Here is a 21,835-nt window from a genome sequence, read left to right on the forward strand (position 1 = left end):
CCAACTCTGGGTAAACCTAACTCTGCCTACTCTATGTCTGCCCTCACAACTGAGTGTGGTTGGAGAAAAATACACAATTATGGCAAGTAGTCTCACTTGAAATAAATTCTATTTGGGGATTATCTTTTAATTCTCCTTTAAAAGGTCTTTTGATGAATAGAAATTCTCAATGTTATCGTAGCTCAATTTATAAATATTTTCTTTTACATTTGGTGTTTGGGGTACCTGGTTCAAGACTATTTCCCTACTTCACCCTCATGAGTGATCTGAGAACCGGACTCAGAGAGAGCGCATCCTTGGTCAGGTTTTTCTCTCCAGCTACGTAAGGGCACAGAAGAGAGCAATGGTTACAGAATTCGCTGTAGAAGTTTTTTTAATGCAATCATTTTCAGCATCTGCTATGCATGATGACTGAAAGGCTTTTTTTTTTGCATTAAAAAAAAGTTATATTATGGAAATTTTCAACCATACGCAAAAATACTACCCATCATCCAGTTTCAACAATGGTCAACATTTTACCATTTTCGTTTCGTCTATCCCACTCCCATTTCTTTTTTTTTTTCTTCTGGAATATTTTAAGATGTATCTAGACACCACACCATTTTACTGATAAAAACTTTGGTGAATATTTGTGATTTGCAAAAACATGACCATAATGCCATTAGCATACCTAATAAAATTAATTATAATTTCTTAATATCTTATCTGTGTTCAACTTCTTCCAAATGTCTTTAAAAATTCTTTTAATATTGCTTTTCATATTCATTTCCATTATGGTTTATCACGGGATATTGAATATAGTTCCCTGTGCTATACAGTAGGAACTCGTTATTTATCCATCCTATATATAATAGTTTGCATCTGCTAATCCTAAACTCCCAGTCATCCCTCCCCCATGCCCCCTCCACCTTGGCAACCACAAGTCTGTTCTCTATGTTTATGAGTCTGTTTCTGTTTTGTAGATAAGATCATTTGTGTCATATTTTAGATTCCACATATAAGTGATATCATATGGTATCTGTCTTTGTCTGACTTACTTCACTTAGTATGATAATCTCTAGGTCCATCCATGTTGCTACAAATGGCATTATTTCACTCTTTTTTATGGCTGAGTAGTATTCCATTGTATATATATATACAACATCTTTTTTAACCATTCCTCCGTTGATGGACACTTAGCTTGCTCCCATGTCTTGGCTATTGTGAATAGTGCTGCTATGAACATAGGGGTGCATGTATCTTTTCAAATTATAGTTTTGTCTGGATATATGCCCAGAAGTGGGATTGCTGGATCATATGGCAACTCTATTTTTAGTTTTCAAAAATTTTTTTATAGTTGATTTGTTTGAATCAGAATTCAAACTTGGTCTACACATTTCATTTCACTGATACACCTTTTTCTGGGTCATTGCTTTAAGATATTTCTTATGGTCTACCTTTGGCTGATTCCATCCTTGTGGTGTCATTTAGTGTGTTCCTCCAGCCCTAATCTTCCACTGCTTTTTCACATATTCCTATGGAAGCTTGATTAAATTCAGATTTAGTTCTTTTGGCAAGAATACTACATAGGGAGTGCTGTGTACTTCCCATTGTATCACATCATGAGATTTCACTTGTGTGATGTTAAGATGGATCAGAGGGGTTAGATACTGGCAGTTTGATCCACTCTTTTACCTACATGCCTTTAACAGTTATTGATATCATTGTCTAGAGTCATGATTTCATTTGTGGTTGCAGAATGGTAACTTCCCAATCCTAGCATTTCTTTTGTATTTATTGCCTAGAATTGTTTTATCAAGAAGAATGATCCCCCATCAATTGTGTTATAGACTGCATGTTTGTGTACCCCTAAATTCAAAAGTCGAAACCCTAATCTCCAGTGTGATGGTTTTTGGAGATGGGGCCTTTGGGAGGTGATTAGGTCCTAAGAATGGAGCTTCGTGCATAGGATTAGTGCCCTTATAAGAAGAGACACAAGAGAGCTTGCTTCCTCTCTTTAGCGCTCTTTGCCATGCAACACAGCAAGTAGCCTGCAAATCAGCAGGCAGGTCTTTATCAGACAGTGGATCTGCAAGCACCTTGATCTTGGACATCCCAGCCTTTAGAACCATGAGAAATAAATGTTTGCTATTTAAGTCATCCAGTCTATAGTAACTTGTTTAGCAATCTGAGCTGATTAAGACACCTTGAAATACAGTTCGTACAGGAAAAGTAGGATACATTCTGATTCGTTCCCTTTTGTATTTGTTTTCTATCACTACCAAATCACCGCAAATGTAGCAGCTTAAAATAACATTCATTTATTATCTCACAGTTCTAAACGTCCAAAGTCCAGTTGGACTCTGCTTAGGGTCTCACAAGGTCAAAGTCAAGGTATTAGCTGGGCTGAAATCTTATTTGGAAGTTCTGGAGAAGAATCTGCTTCCGAGCTAATTCAGGTTTGGGCAGAATCTACGTCCTTGCTATCATAAATCTGAGGCCCCTGTTTCTTTGCTGGTTGTCAGCTAGGGACACTCTCTGCTCCTAGAGGCCACCTGCATTCCTTCCCATGTGGGTCCCTCCATTTTCAGACCCACAACAGCCATGGAGTCCTTCTCACACTTAGAAGCTCTCACTTTCTCTTCTGCCAGCAGCTGGAAAAAACTCCCAGCTTTTAAAGGGTTGATGACTGAGTCGGGCCCACACTGCTAAATCTCTGTATTTTAAGATTGACTAACCTGGGACTTTGGTTACTTCTGCAAAGTCCTTTCACAGCTGCACCTAGTTTACTGTTTGAATAACCCAGAGATAGGAATTTTCATGGGCCAATCTGATAATTCTGCCTACCACAGCTCTATATATCAGTTTGCAAAATAATTACTTGATACCCTAGCAAAGTTGACTAATGAAGTTTGTCTTTTTATTAGCATCTTTATGATGTACTGATTTTTATATATTTGATGTGTTTCAACGCATTACACTCAGTATTCTTTTGGTGCTCAGATTTTCTAGTCTTTGGCCACTGAAAGTGTCAAGTTGCTTCCAGTGTCATTTTAACAAGACCTCAGTAGTCTTTGATAGCTTTCTTTGCTGTGCACAAGGAGTTCTGGGCTAACCTTGTCAATTTCTTCCCCTAGTACTGGAATCAGTTCTCTCTTCAAGGACCCCTGACTCCTTTTAGTAGAAGGTAGATTTAGAGATCACAATCGGGGCACTGGGTTGTCATAATATCTACTCCTTTCTTAGCGGACAGAACTAGGAAATGTGTATTTTTCAGAAAAAGAAAAATAAATCACAAGCTTATACAGATATCTCCACTTCAAGTTTAAGATTACAGGGTTTCCCCTTAATTTTACATTTGTATCTTTTTTTTCTCCTATGCTATAAAATTTGATTCCTAATAACCATAACACAGTTACTTATCTGCTTTGTCCCATTTTATGTATACACACATACATATATAATAGTTTCACAATAAGCATATTGATATTACTATTAACAAAAAGATCACTGAATTCAGTTTTATATTTCTTTACAATTCCATTTGTCTTTAATAGGGATTACAGCCATATTACTGGGATTCTTTTTTTTTTTTTTTTTTTGCTGTTGTTATCTTTAACAGCTTTCTGAGATATGATTCACATAACATATAATTCATCCTTTTAAAGTGTACAATTCAGAAGATTGTAGTATATTCATAAAATTGTACAACGATCAGCACAGTCTAATTTTATATAGAATATTTTCATCATCTCCCAAAAGAAACCCCATGCCCGTACCCATACCCACTATCAGACCGTCCTCCTTCTTGCTACCCTGCTATCAGCCCTAGGCTACCATGTATCTGCTTTCTGTTTCTATAGATTTGCTTATTGTGAACATTTCATATAAGTGGAATTGCAAAATATGCAGTATTTTATGACTGAGTTCTTTAATATAGCATAATGTTTTCAAGGTTCATCTATGTTGTAGAATATAAAAGTACTTTATCTCCCTCCCCCCCTTTTATTTTGGCTGCATAGCAGCATATGGGATCTTAGTTCCCTGACCAGGAATGGAACTCATGCCCCCTGCAGTGAAAGCACAGAATCCTAACCACTGGACCACCAGGGAATTCCCGTACTTTAACCATTTAATGGCTGAATAATATTCTATTCTATGGATATACCATACTTTGTTTATCCATTCATCAGTTGATGGACATCTGGGGATGTTTCCACCTTTTTTCCCTCATAATACTATTGTGTATAGTGTTGCTATGAACATTCACGTACAAGTTTTTGTGCAGACATGTTTTCATTTCTCTTGAGAATATATCCAGGAATAGAATTGCTGGGTCCTTCCTCTTTTAGTTAGTGGAAGAGTTTGTGAAGGACCAATACTAATTCTCTTGTAAAAGTTTGGTAGACCTCACCAGAGCAACCATCTAGGACTGGATTTTTCTTTGCAGTAATTTCCATATTAAACATTCAATCTCTTTACTTTTGTAGGTCTGTTCAGATTTTTCTATTCTCAAGTCAGACTTGGTAGTTTGTGTTTTTCTAGGAATTTGTACAATACTCCTAAGATATCTAATTTGTTGGCATATAATTGTTCATAGTATTCTCTTATCATTCATTTTATTTTTGTAAGGTTGGTAGTGATGGCCCCTCTTTCATTCCTGATTTTAGTAATTTGAATCTTTTCTTACCTTTCTTGGTCAGTCTAGTTAAAGGTTCACCAATTTTGCTGACCTTTTCAAAGAATCAACTTTTGGTTTTATTGATTTTTCTCCAGTGTTTTTCTATTCTCTATTTCATTTATTTCTTCTCTAACCTTTCCCATTTCCATCCTGCTTGCTTTGGTTTAGTTTGCTCTTCTTTTTTCAGTGTCTTATGGTGGAAGGTGAAGTTATTGATCTGAAATATTTCTTCTTTTCTAAGGTGGGTATTTACAGCTATAGATTTCTTTCTAAGCTCTGCTTTAGCTGTTTCCAATAATTTTTGGTACATTGTGGTTTTGTTTTCATTCATTTTAAAGTATTTTTTTAATCAAAGCATTTTCTCATTTCTTTTCTGATTTCTTCTTTGACTCATTGGTTAGTTAGGAGTGTGTTTTTAATTTCCACATATTTGTAAATTTCCCAATTTTCTTCTGCTATTGATTTCTAACCTCATTCCATTGTGGTTAGAGAACATGTTTTGCTTGATTTCATTCCTTTTAAATGTATCAAGACTTGTAATATGGCCTAACATATGGTCTACCTTATAGAAATTTCCACGTGCACTTGAAGAAAACATGAATTTTACTGTCGATGGATGGAGTGTTCTATAGATGCTGGGATGAGGTATATGGAAACAGGACAAGTTAAGCTGTTGCAAACTCACTGTATTTACTGAGGTTTATCTTGAATGAATATTCTTCAGATTGATGTAAGCCTTTGGTTAATTTCCAGAGTTCTGAAAAAAGTTCATTTTGACAATTGTTGCTTTTGTTTTAATTCCTTCTTTGGAAGTATAGATTTACAGAGGTCTTCACACTGCCAATCCAGAATTCCCATATCAAAAATAGTTTTGAAGACACTTGAAATAATTCTCAGTGATTATGGCAGAAATCTGAGGTACATCAGATTCGTTTCACTTATTTTTTTATATTTAAGGAGTGCCTTTTTTTCCTTCTTGATTCAGTTTTTAAAAATGTAAATCATTGGTGTTTCCAAAGTCAAATCTATGAAACAAGATACATTCAGAAAGATGTAGCATTCATCATGGCCCCTCCTTCTGCTATAGGTTACCATTTTTTAAAATTAGTTTTTGGTGTATGCTTCCTTGTTTCTTTTTTGAAAATAAAACCATATAGCTATATAAAAATATTCTTCCCACTCCTTGCTTTTTCCTTAACAAGACATCCTAAACATAACTCCATAGTGAAATACAGAGATTTTCTTCATTTAGTAAAGCAAATATATTCCAGTAAAGAGTTTAAAATAAAAGGGTTTGGAAAAATTGTTAGAAAAAAAAATTTGAGCTTAACTAAATCACACTTTGGGTAAATAATATATAAATAATATTTTGCTAAATTCTTCAAATTTATCAGCTAATTACAGGTATCATTTCTTATTTAGACCCCTAAATCTTCCGGAGCTGGCAATCTCTCTGTGGCTGTGTGAGGCTAGTTCAGAGAGTTGGTCTTTTGTTTTAGAGTCTTCATATCTTGTTCTCACCTGTCCATTTCTTCCTTCTCCATATAGGTCGCCAATAGCTTGCAGACTCTGTAATTTCTACATGTCACAGAGTTGAATGCAAGATGGATGAGAGTTAAGACAGCTAAAGAAGGCTAAGGCAACATATGGTGAGAAGCAAATCAATACAAGGACAATTGTTAATTTTCCACTAGCACACTGAGTTTGTTTTGAGATGTCTCAGAGGACACCTTTATTTTAAAGTAATAATTTGACAACTGTGTTTTAATATGGAAATAGAAATAAATTAGGAAAAATAGAAATAATCACCCTGGTAGGACCTAGCCATTAAATGTCACCAGATTTAGCAAATAAAAATACCAGTCATCCAGTTAAATTTGAATTTCAGATAAGCAATGAATAATTTTTTTAAGAATAATTTTTTAGTATAAGTATGTCCCAACTATTGTACTAAAAACGTACCCATTGTTTATCTGAAATTCAAATTTAACTGGATACCCTGTATTTTATCTGGCAATCCTATTTGAAACTCTAATCAAGTAGGTAGGGCTTGCCTTGGTATCTGGAATGAAGAAGTAGACTTGGGCTGATGTAGAATCAGTTCTTCAAAGCTGTTAGACACAGTTTTATTCTGGGAGAGGACTGGCTTAGACTTCTCTCTGGGTCATCTCTTGCTTTTCCATTATGGACACCCACCACCACCCCCATACTGAAATATCTGCAGTCCCATACGCTGGCCACACAGCCATCATTTTGACCATGGTGTTCCCTCTACTCTTCTTACATCCTTCCCTCAATCTCCATTTGACTAATTCCCACTGGTCCTTAGAACAAGAGTCTCAGACTGAATAAAGACAATAGAGGTAATACGCTAATTCTTATTTTCTTGAAACAGGTGACCATCTTGTCTACCTTTCATTTTTCTCTTTTATATAGAGATATAGGTTCCGAGAAATAGTTCTCTATGACAAGGAAAAGCAACAATTCAAGTGTGATGCTAAATGGCAACCGGTTCTCATTTGTCACATTGGGGCAGCAAGAGGTAGTAGTGGGGACTGTTATTAGCTAGTGAACTTAAAACCCTTCTAAAAAGGGATAGCTACTACTCAATTCTACCAAATGTTGACACATGGGAAATGTGTGCCTAATACTGTCAGACTGTTTGCTTTTTCAAGAAAATCTTGAAAACTGAATTTTTGTGTGTATGTGAAATCTTCCAATTTACAAATATCAGCTCTTTTTTTTTAAAACTCTAAGTAGGCCAAATAAAACTCACCTTTACGTTGGGTTGAGCCATAAGGCCACCAGTTTGAGATCTTGCATTAAATGTTCAAATGTGATATCATTTTTCAAAGATTTGTATTAAGTGCACTTCCTGTGGGCTGGGCTAACATCTTGTGCTTAACTCTATCTGAGCTCTGGAGGGCAATTGTCTGCTCTTTTGTTCTCCCTGAAAACAGGAACTTTGCATTTTATTTTCTTAACCTTGGCAACTAGCATATGAATTCAGATGAATGAATGAATGAGTGAGTGAATGCATCTAGCTCACCCCCTTTTCCCCAACCAGAAGATGGAATTTTGAAGGGCAGGAGAACACTAATATTCCTTTCCCATCCCAGAATAAAATTTTTGGACATAAAATTTTTCTGTGAAGTATTTTGTAGTTTAAGGCTGGTAAACAGTGAAAGTTTAAAAGCTGATTGCATCTTGGAAACCACATGTGAAACAGACAGTCAAGCTTCTGGAATTTGGCACTGTTTACAGTTCTACTTGCAGTGGTTTTAAAATAATGTGACTTATATTCAGTGTGAATGCATTATTGTTAATATTTTATCGGGGAGTTATTGTTTTCCCTCATTACATATGTCTCATTACGGGCACTGCTGCATTATTAAGTATAAATGTATTATATCTAAGGACCAATTTTCCCACCTATGTAGTATGTATTTCTGATTCTATAATAGAAGTTAATGGGTAAGTCAGATTCATGGAATCCAAATTTACTTTACAGCACACTTTTTTGGAATGCATGTGTTCTTTCATTTGAGGGATACCTGCATAATCATGTAATATATTTTATATTCTGCAGCAGAATAAACAGGTGTAATCATGTAATATATTCTATGTAATAAAAATCATGTAATATATTTTATGTTCTCCAGCAAGCAAATGGAGCCAACTTCATTGCTAACACAATGGAGCAGCTGCGTGTTGACTGCAGACATCACTGGATTCATCACCCAGGGACTTTCAGTCACTGGTACAAACAAGAATGAATCTCCTTCCAAATTTTCACAAGGAAACAACAGCATATCCCATATACGTGCTGGTATTTACATGCCTCTTTGTGCTAAATGTTTTAAGACAAATATGGTTCAACTCTGTTAAAAAGTAATGTTTCAACTCTTCCTACAGAAATGCTATCAAAAGACTAAAGGAGCTTTGGTCTATTTGGTAAGTATTTTATGAATTTATAAGCAATCGTAATTTTAAAAGTCTGAAGCGTTAAGTTAAGCATGCCTTGGGCAAATAAGGCTAGCACATGCAGAGCTATCCCCTGCCACATTGCTTAGCTGAAACCTAACTGCAGAGGGAGGCTTTCAGTGGATAAGAATATGTGTTAGGGGACTTCCTAGGTGGCGCAGTGGGTAAGAATCCGCCTGCCAATGCAGGGGACATGGGTTCGATCCCTGCTCCAGGAAGATCCCACATGCCGCAGAGCAACTAAGCCCGTGTGCCACAACTATTGAGCTCTAGAGCCTGTAAGCCACAACTATTGAGCCCATGTGCCGCAACCACTGAAGCCCATGCGCCTAGAGCCTGTGCTCTGCAACAAGAAGAGGCAACTGCAATGAGAAGCCCGGGCACCACAATGAAGAGTAGCGCCCGCTCACCACAACGAGAGAAAGCCCGTGTGCAGCAACGAAGATCCAACACAGCCACTAAAATAAATAAATAAATAAATAAATTTATTAAAAAAAAAATTTACCCTAGAATTCACCTTTGCCTTATACCACACTTGAAATCATTGTATTGTATTTCCTAGAGGAGAAATTCTAGAGAAGAATTTAAAATATAATTCCTTGTTGAGATGAAGAGTGTGACACAGCAGTCTCATGGTTGTGGTCATGATGCATGGACATCAATCTTGAGGCAGGACCAGATTCTGGAAGGCTTCTGTGTGGGCCCTAGCCCCTGCTCTCCCGCTGCGCCCTGAGTGCTAGACCCTATTTATGGCACCCACATCACTGCCTCTTGGAAATTAATCCTTGTATGATATTCAGAAAGTACAGAATTGGGACCTCCTAGGTGGTGCAGTGGTTAAGAATCCACCTGCCAATGCAGGGGACGTGGGTTTGGAGCCCTGGTCTGGGAAGATCCCACATGCCATGGAGCAAGAGTAGCCCCTGCTCACCACAACTAGAGAAAGCCCACGTGCAGCAACAAAGACCCAACGCAGCCAATAAATAAATAAATGAATGAATGAATAAATAAGAAAGTACAGAATTTTAACAACTTGAGAATGAGAACTTGTACAATGGGAGAAGTTTTGCAAATAGACTTTATTTATTTTTTTAAACTTTTTTTTAATTAATTGATGAATTTATTTATTTTATTGGCTGCTTTGGGTCTTTTTTGCTGTGTGCAGGCTTTCTTTTAGTTGCGGTGAGTGGGGACTACTCTTTGTTGTGGTGCACGGGCTCCTCATTGCCGTGGCTTCTCTTATTGCAGAGCATGGGCTCTAGGCACGTGGGCTTCAGTAGTTGCAGCACATGGGCTCAATAGTTGTGGCTCATGGGCTCTAAAGTGCAAGCTCAATAGTTGTGGCGCACGGGCTTAGTTGCTCTGTGGCATGTGGGATCTTCCTGGAGCAAGGATCAAACCTGTGTCCCCTGCATTGGCAGGTGGATTCTTACCCACTGCACCACTTAGGAAGCCCACAAATAGACTTTTAAATGTACTATAATTTTTTCTCCTCCAAGGCATTATATCTTTTCTTTTTTATTGTCGTGATTCTTAACTGTTTTGTCATAAGCTGGTTTTTCATTGGAGGAAGATGTTTAGATTAAATCAGTTTTTCCCAAATTGTGGCCCAAGATCTTCAGACAACTGGCATGAGAGTCAAGTGGAGGCTTGCTTGCTGAAAATGAAAATTTCTGGGCCTCAACCTACAGAGTCAGTCTCTGAGTCTGACCAATCTGCCGATTCTAGCTGTTTCATATACATATCAGAGTTGGAGATCCACTGGGCTGGGTGAACCTCGGGGCCCCTTCCCCCTACAAAATTTTGTGAGGCTTGGATGATCTTTCCAAAGTTAAGCTTGTTGGTAATGGAAATTTCGACTCCTCTCTTGCAATAGATTTAATAAACCTGAAAAGGGCTTCTCCAAATGGGATTTAGTTAATAGATGAGGTTTGGTATCTAGAGATCTAGTCAATCTTGGGTTATTGAACAAATAGAACTTAAATATTTAGTCAGGGAATTAGATTTAAAATAGAGCAATTAAGTAACTTGAGTCTGTGGACATCGCCTGCCATATCGATAAACAAAGGATGTTGTAGCCATCAAGCCACTGCAGATACTGCCCCCGCCCCATACACACACTGTGCACCCTGAGGGGATTATAGATGGAGAAAAACAGGATTCTGGCCCTAGGTGCAGATCAGAGGAATGATTTCAATGGCCAAGACTCTTGCATCTTCTCATAGATAGAAAGCGCCAAATTCATTAACTTGAGATGTTTGGCTTTTCTTTAATTAGCAGAAATTTTTTGATAGTTTGTTTTTGCAAACTCCTGTATATCTTGGCTCTTCCCTTACCTCTTTGGAACAGTCCCTCAAAACTATCTCAGAGGCTGTCTCCTGGGATTAAGTCCTCAGTACGTCAGCCAAATAATACATAATTGTCAACTTTTAGGTTGTGCATGTTTTTCAGTTGACAAGTCTCAGAAATTCTCATAATCTCTGGGAGGATGATCAATTTTTGTTTTCATGCATCTTCTGTTTAGTTTCAACAATCCAAATTCATTCAGGTTAGTTCCTCTCTGGGTAGAGTTTTCTTGTCTTCAACACCTGCAAGAGATCGAAGAAGAGTTCTTAGGGAGCCATGTGAGCCCTTAGGAATCTGATGAGGAAGTTGACATCCAGAAGGAAGAGGAGAGTTTTCACTTCAGCAAATCCTTCCTTCTATATGATGGTTGGATTAGAACAACACCCACTTCTGGTTGGTGAGGCTGTGGAGCAACTGGAACTCTCATATATTGTTGATAGGAGTGGGAAATGGTGAAGTTAAAAATGCACCTTTCCTATGATCTAGCAATTCCACTCCTAGGTATTTACCCAAGAGAAATGAAAGCACACATTCAAACAAAGACTAGTACTGGAATATAATTAGCAGCTGTATTCATAATAGGCAAAATCTGAAAACAGCTTAGATGTATATCAACAGAATAGCTAAATAAACTGTGGTATATTTATACAATGAAATACATCCAGTACTGATGTACCTAAGACATAGATGAATTTCAAAATATTATGCTGAATGAAAGAAGTCTTCACAAAAGATTACATACTGTATGATTCCATTTACATTACATGTTCCTACTTCTGTTTATTTGTTATCTGTGCAGACATAGTTCCAGGCTGCTCCACAGAAGAGAATCTGGCCAAGGGCCTGGGCTGGAAACAGCACACAGTTACAATAATAACCACCATTACTGAATGCTTAAGGGCCTGGCACTACCCTGAAATTTGGGTATTACTCCTATTTTATGGATGAGAAAACTGGGCCTCAGACAGAGCATATGACTTGCCCAAAGCGACATAGAAAATAAGCACTCTAGCTAGGTTTATTTCTAGCTCAAGACTGTCTTCTTTCCAGAGCAGCAGAGTTTCACCCTGAGGGTGCTTTTGTCAAGAAGAGGATATTGGTAATGCAGGAAGAGAAATCAGCCTTGATTCTCTACAGGGGGTGGGGGAGTGGTGGGGGAGGGAGAGGGGAGGGAGAGGGGAGGAAGAGCAGGAAGGGGAGTATTAAAGAAGATAAGCTATTGTTTTGTAGATCTGTCAAGACTAGAGACTGCCTTCTCAGACTCTGCTTCACAATACATAGAACAATTGTTAATTTGCTCCTCACAAAAGCCTTGAAGTAGATGAGGAAATTGTCCTGAAGAAGTAAATTACAGTCATTCCTAAATATTCTCTGGGGATTGGTTCCAGAGACACCCCCCACCCATACCAAAATCCATGAATAATTAAGTTCCTCACATGAAATATATTTGCATATAATCTACACACCTCCCAGATACTTTAAATCATTGCTAGGTTACTTATAATACCTAATACAATGTAAATACTATGTAAATAGTTGTAAATACAATGTAAATACTATGTAAATGTTTGCCAGTGCCTGGAAAATTCAAATTTTGCTTTTTTGAACTTTCTGGAATTTGGGGGGTGAGGAAGAGTATTTTCCATCTGCAGTTGGTTGAATCGGAGGCTGTGAAACCAAGGGATATGACAGATCACTGACTGTATAAGATCCAAGCCTTGTAACTGGATTTTGAACTGGTCTACAGATTCTGTGGTGCACTTCCTGATAGACTAAATTACTACAAGGGAAAAGGATACAAATATTTTACAGATTTTCTTAAAATGCTTAATTGCTTCAGAGGGTAATAAACAAAGGGACATGTTTTCTAGTCTCTCTTGAGGACCACTGGGAATGAGTGGAGGTATTGTTGAGGTGGTGGGGAGGATGAGAGGTTCAGATTCTGTCAGTTCTGTTTTTCTGCCCTCATCAATGCCAATTCCCCTGGCTTATACTAGGGATTCTGTTGCAGGAAAATGGGGTGTGAGAGGATGGTCATGTCCCAGGTCTCGGATGAGTTCTCGGGTTGGGCCACCAAGTGAGGGTCCTTGGCTTTGTGCAGGGAAGAGTTTAAGAGTGACCAATAGTAAAGTTAAATCAGGTTTATTTAGAGAGATACACATTCCATAGGCAGAATGTGAGCCATTTCAGAAAGTGAGAGTGGCCCCTGGGGTGCAGGGGTAGTTAGTTTTTATGGGCTGGGTAATTTCTTTCTTTCTTTTTTTTTTTTTTGAAAAAAGGTTACTTTTATTATAAATGGGCTGGGTAATTTCATGGGTTAATAAGTGAAGGGGCAGGGATTTCCAGAAATTGGGCCACCACCCACTTTTTGGCCTTTTATGGTTGGCCTTGGAACTGTCATGGTGCTGGTGGGTGTGTCATTTAGCATATGCTGATATATTACAATGAGTGTATAATGAGGCTCAAGGTCTCCTGGAAGTTGACTCTTCTGCCATCTTGGGCCTAGCTGGTTCTAACCAGTTTTTGTTTTGCCCTCAATGGCTGTGTCATTCTTTTAATGGTTGTGCCCTGCCCTCTTCCCTCCTGTCTCAATTCCAAAGCCAGTGCTTCAGTGATTCCTTAACAACCCTCCTGTTTAACAAAATGAACACTTTCTGAAGCCCTAATGGATGAATCTCTGGCATGGGAACTCACTTTGTGGAAGTGTGTCACCGACTCTTTGAGAAGCTGATGGAAACCTTGGAGGCTTTCTCCATAGAAATGAACCTACATGTAAAATTTTCCATGCAGTGTAGAAAGGTTGATAAGCCTACTCAAACTCACCAAGGGGGTCCCTCTTAAGAGCCCCTACATTTGTGGATGATAACCTGGAAATCTACCTTGGGTTGGGAGTGAGGGTGGGACTCCAGCAGAATGGTCCTAAGATTTTAATGAGTATATAGACCCACTGTTGTAAAGAGCCCTGGATTGGGAGAAGTTTTAGCTTTGCCACTTTACCAGCTGTGTGGCTTCAGACGAATCCTTTCTGAGCCTTAATTTCCTCATCTAAACTATGAGGGCAATAGTGTCTGCCTTTCCTGAGAAAGTATCAGTGTGAGACAATCTTATTCTTTGTAAACTTTCAATCATTTGACAAACGTTGATTGTGCCAGGTACCGGCCTAAGCGCTGGGTTTACAGTGGTGAATCAATCATTAAGAATTTCCTGCTCTGGTGGGACAGAGAAACAGGTGACCAGCAATGAATGAAAGAATGAAACAAAATGAAGCGTATAATTACAAATTATTCATTACCTTCATAGCTTTTATCCCTAAGTGTAGCAATGGGAAAGAACATGGTTGAGATATAGAAAACTGCTTAGAATAGTTAGGGGAAGTTCCTTGTAGGAGGACGCATTTAAGTTACTAAGTCATTAAAAAAACAGAAGTGGCAATGGAGATGGGATGGAATAGGCAGTTTGGAGATATACTTCATTTTATTAAAATATGTCTAAAATTTTGTTTTGGATAGGCAATACATTGACATGACTCAAAATTCAAAGCTACAAAAAGAAATAGAGTGAAAGTTTCTCTTCTAACCAACCATCTAGTTCTTCTCCCCAGAAGTAACGTGCTGTATGCATTGCTTATATATTCCTTCAGAGATTTTTTTTCATATGCAGGCAAATACACTTCCACAAATGATAGTGTAAATGTAATGTATTTATGTAGCTTTCTGTACCTTGCTTTGTTTTCTTAATGTATCTTGAAGCTCAGTCCTTATTAGTATCTAAACAGATACCTCACTTGTTTTGATGACTGCATAGTGTTCCACTGAATGCATGTACCATAATTTATTTCACCTCTTCCCCAGTGATGGACATTTCGGTTGTTTCCAAACATTTGCTGTTACAAACAATGCTGCATATGCTAATTTGTGTACATGTGAGTATATCTGTAGGATAAATTCCTAGAAGTGGAATTCCTGGGTGCACTTGTAGTTTTGACAGATATTGTCATTCACCCCTCCCAGAGGTCCTACTGATTTGCAGTCCCAACCAGCAATGTTTGAGAGAGCCTTTTCCCCCACAGCTTTGCCAATTATTGGATTATCAAATTTTTGGAGCTTGTGAATCTGATAAATGAAGAGTTTCTCAGTGTAGTTTTAATTGTTTATTTTTCTAATTATGAGCAAGGTTGAATACTTTTTCCCACATTTACGTAGATAATCAACAAGGATGTACTGTATAGCACAGGGAAATTTACTCAATATTCTGTAACAACATATATGGGGGGAAAAAGAGTAAACCCTAATGTAAGCTATGGAAAAAAATAATAAATTAAAGTAAAAAAAGAAATAAAAATAAAAAAATAAAATTTGATTAAGAAAAAAAGCACCATTTGTATTTCCTTCTCCATGAACTGCCTGCTCATAGCCTCTAACAACTTTTCTTTTAAGCTGATGGGATTTTATTTTTGATTCATGTAAGTCCTTTATGTATGTCATTTGAATTGCAATCATTTTTTCCAGTTTGGTGTTTGTCTTTTGACTTTGCTTATGGTGCTATTTGCCATACAGAAATATTTGATTTTTTGTCATTGATATCAATTATTTCTTTTATGGCTCTGGGTTCTGGATCAGCTTAGGCCATTCTGCACTTATAAAAGACTGCTTACATGCTTCCTTTTAGTATTTTTATTTTTTATTTTTATTATTGAAGTATAGTTGACTTACAATATTGTGTTAGTTTCAGGTGTATAGGAAAGTGGTTCAGTTATATATGTATATATTTTCAGATTATTTCCATTATAGGTTTTTACAAGATATTGAATTCAGTTCCCTGTGCTTACAGTAAATCTTTGTTGCTTAGCTATTTTATGTATAATAGTTTGCACCTGTTAATCCCACACTCTTAATTTATCTCTCCCCCCCTTCCCCTTTGGTAACCATAAGTTTGTTTTTTATGTCTGTGAGTCTGTTTCTGTTTTGGATATAGATTCATTTGTATTATTTTTTAGATTTCACATATAACTGATATCATACAATATTTATTTGTCTTTCTCTTTCTGACTCACTTCACTTAGTATAATATTCTCTAGGTCCATCCAAGTTGCTGCAAATAGTATTATTTCATTACTTTTTATGGCTGGATAATATTCCATTATACACACACACACACACATAAATATATATATATAAAATCTTCTTTATGCAATCATCTGTTGATGGACACAGGTTGTTTCCATGTCTTGGCTACTGTGAACAGTGCTGCTATGAACATTGGGGGTGCATGTATTTTTTCAAATTAGAGTTTTTAACTTTTCTGGATATATGCCCAGGAGTGGGATTGCTAGATTACACAGTAGCTCTATTTTTAGTTTTCTGAGGAACCTCCATACTGTTCTCCATAGTGGCTGCACCAATTTACATTCCCACCAACAGCACAGGAGGGTTCCCTTTTGTCCTCTCCAGCATTTATTATTTGTAGACTTTTTGATGATGGCCATACGGAGCAGTGTGAGGTGATTCCTCCTTGTGGTTTTGATTTGCACTTTAACAATTAGTGATGTTGAGCATCTTTTCATGTGCCTGTTGGTCATCTGTATGTCTTCTTTGGAGAAATGTTTATTTAGGTCTTCTGCCCATTTTTTGATTCAGTTGTTTGTTTGTTTTTTTTTGATATTGAGTTTTATAAGTTGTTTGTACAGTATTTTTATTTTTACAAGTTTTCTTCATGTAGATCATGCAACTATTTTAAGCATATTCCCAGCTATTTTATCTATTTTTTTAGTGGCTTTTGTAAATAGGGATCTTTTCTTCCTTCTATCTGTGTATATGAAGGCTATATATTAATTTTGCATATATATTTCTATTTATTAATTTTGTATCTATAAATTTTATGAATTATTTTTATAATGATTTTGCAGTTGATTGTTTTGATTTTCTAGGTATACAATTTATCAAATGTAAATAATAATTTTACCTTCTCATTTCCAATTTTATACCTTTAACTTGTTCCTTTTGCCTAATTTCATTAGCTAGTATCTCCAGATTAAGTTTAAATAATAGTAAAAGGAGTGAACATGTTTGTCTTATTCCAGTCTCAAATGAGAATACTTTCACTGTTTTCCCATTAAGCATGATGCTGATTTTGGATACATATAGTGGTGAAATGTACATAACATAAAATGTACCAGTATGTTTCAGTGGCATTAAGTGCATTTATATTGTTGTGCAACCATCACCACTATCCATCTCCAGAATCTTGCCATCTTTGGCCATAATATGTTTTTATCATGCTGTTTTATCCTTTGTATTTCACAAAGAGATTTTACAAACAAGAATAGGTGTCAAATTTTATTAAATGTCCTTTTAGCATTTGTTGAAGAAAAGTACATGATTTTACTTCTTTGATCTGTTAATACAATGAATTGTTTTAGTAAATTTCCTAATATTGAGTCATCCTTGAATTCTTAAAATTAACTGATCCTAATTAGGGTGTGCTATGCTTTTAACTTGTTTTTTCTTTTAATTAGGATTTTTAACTTCAGACAGTTTGGCCTAAAGGTTTCCTTTTTTGCCCATGAGATGATTTTACGTGGCAGAAATGATAGAGCTTGCCGGTGGATTAGGTGTGGGGATTGAGGATAAATAAGGAATCAGATGAAACCCAGGTTTATGGTCAGCTAGGGGCATGTTGGTACCTTTTACTGAGCAGGGGAAGACTGGGGATGGGAGGACTAGACTGTGTTTAGGTCAACAGTGAGACTCCAAGGGAGTGTGGGGGAGGGAGTCATCAGAATCACCTTGTGAGCACTTTATTTTTATTTTTTATATTTTTGTATTTTTGGGGGGTTTTATTTATTTATTATTTTATTTATTTGGCTGTGTTGGGTCTTCCTTGCTGTGTGTGGGGGCTACTCTTTGTTGCAGAGCACAGGCTCTAGGCGCTTAGGCTTCAATAGTTGCGGTACATGGGCTCAGTAGCTGTGGCTTGCAGGCTCTAGAGCACAGGCTCAGTGGTTGTGGTGCACGGGCTTAGCTGCTCCGAGGCATGCGGGATCTTCCTGGACCAGGGATCTAACTGTGTCCCCTGCATGGCAGGCGGATTCTTAACCACTGCACCACCAGGGAAGTCCCTCGTGAGCACTTTTAAAGTTAAAATATGTTGTAAGCCTCCAGTTCAAGAGAGTGGACTGTTTATGTCCTATTCCTCCTGATACCCCATTAAAGCGATAATAAAGGAATAGGGGAAAATGTATAAGCCAATAACAAAGAAGAAACCATAAGCATTCGCAGAGGAAGTGTTGCTTCCCCATCTCTCTCTCACACTTCACGCAGGATGTCCAGCAGCCAGGCATCTAGTATCTAAGCAAAATGTACAACAATAACAACAGCAGTAATAATAAGACAACAAAACGTTACAAATTGGCAGGTTGCTGTCTAAATACATGTAATAAATGATCTGAGGGGAAGCAGGGCAGGTGAGGGCAGAAGAAGCATTAACTACTGCCTGCAGAGATGATGACTCCTAGCATCATGGAGTCCCTAAGACGATAGCCTATTCACCCTAAAGTGGATGAAATTCAGCTAGTCAATAAGACCTATCCAAGTATATATAGTCTGTAATCCATTTTTCTCATACCTCATTCTTACATGTGATAATAAAGGATTACTAGTCTTTTCATAAAAGCCTGCAACATGCAAAGGAAAGAAATACAAAGAAAATCAACGAAGGAACTAAAAATACACTCGAATCATATTTGAAGAGAAAGAGTGTTGGGGGTGTGTGTAACTGAGCTAAATTCTCAACTGTCATGCCAGTAAATGAACAGATAATATCTAAAAATGATAAACAGTAGTAGAAGCAGATTATTGAGAGATACAGAGATAAACCTCAGAAGATAATCAAAGATTTAAAGGCGGAATAAAGATAGAGCACCAGGGGAAGGGGAAGAGAAACAATTCTAGAGTATTTGATGTTTTAACCATGTGCAAATTTTACTTTAATAAACGACATTTTTAAATAATTTTTTAAAAAAGCAGAAAGCAAAATACATGTGGCCAGGCTTACACAGAATATGTATGAGTGGAGGGGAGTGGGAGGACCCTGGCACACACATGCGGAAACTGCTTCCCAGACGATTCTAATCTGAGTCTCCCCACTCCCCTTGGGGCTATGGACCCACACAGATGCTGGACTCCTCCCTGGGGTAATTGTGAAACAGATTCCTGATAGATACTAAACTTCTTGAAGTCAAGTTCATACCAACTACCATGTCCTCCCACAAATACATGTTTTGGGGAGGCATGATGTGTGAATAATGGAGGGGAATAAACTTAGGTTTGATAAGGGCTCGTGAACAAAAATCTAAGATTGATTAGTTATACATCGGTCTGTTATGTTCCTGGCTAAATTTATAAAAATCAAGTGATCCTGAAACAGGAGTGAGGAAGAAATAGGAAACAAAAACAAAAACCAAAAACAAACAAAAATCATTTAACTGTCCCAAATACCTAATTGCAGTTGCAAAGAACTGGCACCGAAACAGGAAGGAAAGAGCTCTTTCTGGAATTTTACTTGCTGTTCCCAGTACCCCAAATGCTATTCCACAAGATCTTTGCCTGGCTGTCTCCTTGTCTTTCAGGTTTCAGTTTAAATGTCATTTCACTCTTTGATCCAGCATAATCATTACCGAGCAGCTTCCAGTGTGAGGCACTGTTTTAGCTGGTTGGAGCACTAAAAGACACCACAAAGCCTCTACTACTCTCAGGGAACATCGGAGGAGACAGAGAACAAACAAATAAATAAATTATCACAGGTTGCGTTTCCTGGGAAGCTAACTCTGAGATGTGTCAAAGATAAAACTTAAATCTGAGACAGAATTAACACAAGCTCTTCACTCATATACTTGGGGCAAGAGAACCCATCTACCATCATTTTCATTTCAGCCTGGGTTCGAGGCTGTTAGAGAATAAAAAGCAAATGCTGAAATGGTCTCTGATTGGTAAGTATTCTATTATGGAGGAATTTTTGCAGGTGGGAGACTTTCTAATTGATATTCAGGTACATTTGGCAGTCTTTGGTTGAAGCCATTTGGGGGCTTTCAAAATAGGAATGACTGGTCCATGTTAAGGACCGAGGGTTTTCTATGTCTGGTCATTAGAATAAAGGTTGTTCATTACGAGCACCCTTGGGAACAACACCCGTGGGTGGCAGGAAGAGTAGGCAGGCATTGGCAGAGGAAGAGTCCAGCTGCCATGGGGTCCAATAAAGGTCCCTCTTTCTAGACCTTTTCAATGACAGAGCTTGGAAATATCAATATATATCCTTTTTTTCTATAAAGGTAAAATACATCATGAATTCATACATAACACTTCAAATTCAGGACTACAGGGCTCTATTTAACCTCTTGATATTCAATCCATATCTCTATTTATTCTCTCATACCAAAAATTTTGGTTCCCAATTTTATCAACATATTACCTGAAACAGTCTCAGAATACTAACAACCAGCACTACCACTAACATGATTGCTGCAAGGAGTTAAGGTGTTTTTGGATTTGCTTTTGCCTTTAGAGAATATCCCTAGGGATATATAGACAAATTACTGTGTTTAAAAATAGTAACTTGAAATAATTATTCTGTGTTGTTTTTCTGCCAATTTGATAGACAATTTGGTTCGTTTCATGCAGTTTTTGGTTTTTAAGAATTGCTTTTTAAAAATTTAATTTCGTTTTCTAATTAAAAGAAATGGTTTCAAAATCAAATATACCAAACAAGATACATTCAGAGAAGTCTAGCTTCCATTCTTTTCCTTCCCGCCCTGTTCCCTCTGTCTCTCTCTCAGTAACTTTAAAAAATGTTTTTCATTCTCGGACATAAATTGTAGCAATATTTTCCGAGATCAGTCTCCCAAGGCAAAAGAAATAAAAGCAAAAATAAATAAATGGGACCTAATCAAACTTAAAAGCTTTTGCACAGTAAAGGAAGCTATCAACAAAATGAAAAGACAGCCTACGGACTGGGAGAAAATATTTGCAAACAATGCAACCTACAGTGGGTTAATATCCAAAATATACAAACAGCTTGTACAATTCAATATTAAAAAAACAAACAACTGAGACAAAAAATGGGCAGAAGACCTAAATAGACATTTCTCCAAAGAAGATGTACAGATGGCCAACAGGCATATGAAAAGATGCTCAACATCACTAATTATTAGAGAAATGCACATCGAAACCACAATGAGGTATCACCTCACACTGGTCAGAATGGTCATCATTAAAAAGTCTACAAATGATAAATGCTGCAGAGAGTGTGGACAAAAGAGAACTCACCTACACTGTTGGTGGGCATGTAAATTGGTGCAGCCACTATGGAAAACAGCATGGAGGTTTCTTAAACAGTAAAAACAGAGCTACTATATGATCTAGCAATCCCTCTTCTGGGCATATATCCAGGAAAAGTTGAAAACACTAATTCAAAAATATACATGCACCCCAATATTCATAGTAGCACTATTTATAATGGCCAAGACGTGGAAGCAGCCCAAGTGCCCATCAACAGATGACTGGATGAAGAAGATGTGATATACATATATACAATGGAATATTACTCAGCCATAACAAAGAAGGAAATATTGCTATTTGCATCAATATGGATGGAGTTAGAGAATATTATACTAAGTGAAGTAAGTCAAAGACAAATACTATATGATATCACTTATATGTGGAATCTAAAAAAATATAATTAATCTATATACAAAACAGAAACAGACTCACAGACATAAAAAACAAACTTATGGTTACCAAAGGGGGAGGCATAAATTAGGAGTATGGGATTAACAGATACAAACTACTATAC

Source organism: Hippopotamus amphibius, chromosome X (assembly GCF_030028045.1).
Source record: "Hippopotamus amphibius kiboko isolate mHipAmp2 chromosome X, mHipAmp2.hap2, whole genome shotgun sequence".
Taxonomy (NCBI): domain Eukaryota; kingdom Metazoa; phylum Chordata; class Mammalia; order Artiodactyla; family Hippopotamidae; genus Hippopotamus; species Hippopotamus amphibius.